Here is a 2,790-nt window from a genome sequence, read left to right on the forward strand (position 1 = left end):
GCATCAAAAGACAATATCAACAGAGTAAAAAGATAACCTACAAAGGAAAGAAAATATTCACAAATCATATATTTGATGGGGGATTAATATCCACAAGATACAGAGAACTCTTATAACTCAACAAACACATGATTCAAATATGGGCAAAGGACTTGAATAGACATTTCTTCAAAGAACATATACAAATGACCAACAAGCACATGAAAAGATGCTCAACATCACTAATCATTAGGAAAATGCAAATCAAAACTATAATGAGCTACCAGCTCACACCCATTAGGATGGCTACTCTCAAAAAAACAGAAAATAAGCACTGGTGAGAATGTGGAGAAATTGGAACCCTTGTGCACTGTTGGGGGGAATGTGAAAAAGATATACCTGCTGGAGAAAACAGTATGTCAGGTCTTCAAACAGTTAAAAATAGAATTACCATATGATCCAGCAATTCTACTTCTAGGTGTATACCCAAAAGAATTGAAAACAGGGTCTCAAAGAGATACTTGTATACCCATGTTCATAGCAGCGGTATTCGTAACAGTCAAGAGGCAGAAGCAACCAAACTGTCCATTGACAGATGAATGGATAAGCAAAGTGTGATATGTACAGACAATGGAATATCATTCAGCTAAAAAGGAAGGAAATTCAGACATATGCTACGACGTGGATGAACCTTGAGGATACTATGATAAGTGAACTAAGGCAGTCACAAAAGCACAAATATTGTATGATTCCACTTATGTGGGGTACTTAGAGCAGTCAAATTCATAGGGACAGACAGTAGAATGGTGGTTGCCAGGGGTTAGGAGGAGGAGAAAATCAAAAGGGCACAAAGTTTCAGTTTTACAAGATGAAAAGAATTCTGGAGACGGATAGTGGCGATGGTTGCACAACATTACGAATGCATTTAATACCAATGAATCGTACACTTAAAAATGGGTATGATGGTAAATTTCATGTTATGTATATTTTAACACAGTAAAAAAATTGGTAAAAAATAAAGCAGGAGTCCCAATTAAAAAAAGAAAAAAAAAAAAAGACTGTTACGGGTTTCCTTTCCAAAGTAGAAATGCAGGAATGGAAAAATGAGTTTCAGTTGCTATGGAGACAGGAGTTGGCTGGGGCCTGCAGGAGCAGCAGCTGGAGTGGAACAAGTGGCCGGGAAGCTGGCCCTGTGACAGAGGGCGCTTCCGGCTGGGAATAAGACAACAACAGGTTTCAGCAGGGGAGAGGAGGAGGTAGAAAGAAGAGAGAAAAGGAGACAGAGACCGTCTCCAGACACTGGGGCTACGAATTCCGCAGACATTTGGAGTAATAACGATTGCAGCCTGTGCGCATGTGTGTGTTGCATATGTATCCCCAGAGGCCAAAAGAACAAGCAAAATAAACCCAATGCCTGAAAAAGAACAGTTTGATCAGCTCTCCTGAGGGCAAGAAAGCCCCCAAACGGTTGAATGACAGAAGAGGAGAGGCCTGCCACGGAGAAGCCTTCCAGGGGTCAGGGAAATGCCCGAACAGGGACTGACGGTCACACTCCGTGTTCCCTCACCTTTGTCCTCAGAAAAACCCTTCAGATTCGAACTGATGCAGGCCAGGAACACTGGCGACAAAATCCCCACAGGGTTAGCAGAACAGAGGGGATGGGTAAGCCGGTTGTTCTCTTTCTTCTGTACCTCTGGGTGACTGTTTCTGCTACAGGAGGGAAGTCTCCATGACGCTGGGGCTCTGGGGTCTTCTAGCCTGAGGCTTCAAAGGTGTCTGAATGTTCTCAGCATCACCTTCTGGGAAGATGTCTTGATTAGGCCTATGGTGATGACAAGCCTATGCTGGGTCCCTCAGGAGGGCCCACCTGAGGGGATACCGTGTTACTCCCATTCTGACCCCAGTAAGAGGAACCCCCAGACCCTTCCCTACAATCACAGTGGAGGTAAATGGGCAGGTGCTTACATCTGTGACACAACTTACACCTAGGCATTTGACACTCTATAACCCCATCATTTTCTACATACTCTGTCTCTAAGACACACTGAGAAGGTCAAACAGTTTAAATCGGCTGCCATATTAGTATCCTACTTTGCATTTCTTCATCTTTCAATATATCAGGAGCCTCAAAAAATGGAAATAAGCATCAAAAGAATACAATATTTATGAATAAATTTAACCAAGGAGGCAAAAATCTTGCACACTTAAAACTATAAAACATTGCTGAAAGAAGTTAAAGAAGACATGAACAAATGGAAAGACATCCATGTACATGGCTTGGAAAACTTACTATTAAGATGTTGATACTACCAAAGTGATCTACAGATTCAGTGCAATCTCTATCAAAATGACTTTTTTGCAGAAATAGAAAAATCCATCCTAAAATTCATATGAAATATCAAGGACCCAAAATAGCCAAAATAATTACGAAAAAGAACAAATTTGGAAGACTCATACATCGTGATTTCAAAACTTACTAGAAAGCTAAAGTAATCAAAATAAAGACACATATACTAATGCAAGAGAATAGAGACCCCAGAAATAAACCCTTCCTATGTGTTCAAATGATTTTTGACAGGGTGCTAAGACCATTCAATGGGGAAAGGACAGTCTTTTCAACAAACGATGCTAAGAAAACTGGATATTTAAATGTAAACCAATGAAATTGGACCCTTACCTTGCACCAATAAAAATTAACTCAAAAAAGATCAAAGACCTAAACGTAAGAGCTCAAACCATAAACTCTTAGAAGAAAACATAAGGGAAAAGCTTTATGACATTGGATTTGGCAATGATTTCTTGGATACAACA

This window comes from Propithecus coquereli, unplaced genomic scaffold (genome assembly GCF_000956105.1).
Source record: "Propithecus coquereli isolate 6110/MARCELLA unplaced genomic scaffold, Pcoq_1.0 Scaffold180, whole genome shotgun sequence".
NCBI classification, from domain to species: Eukaryota; Metazoa; Chordata; class Mammalia; order Primates; family Indriidae; genus Propithecus; species Propithecus coquereli.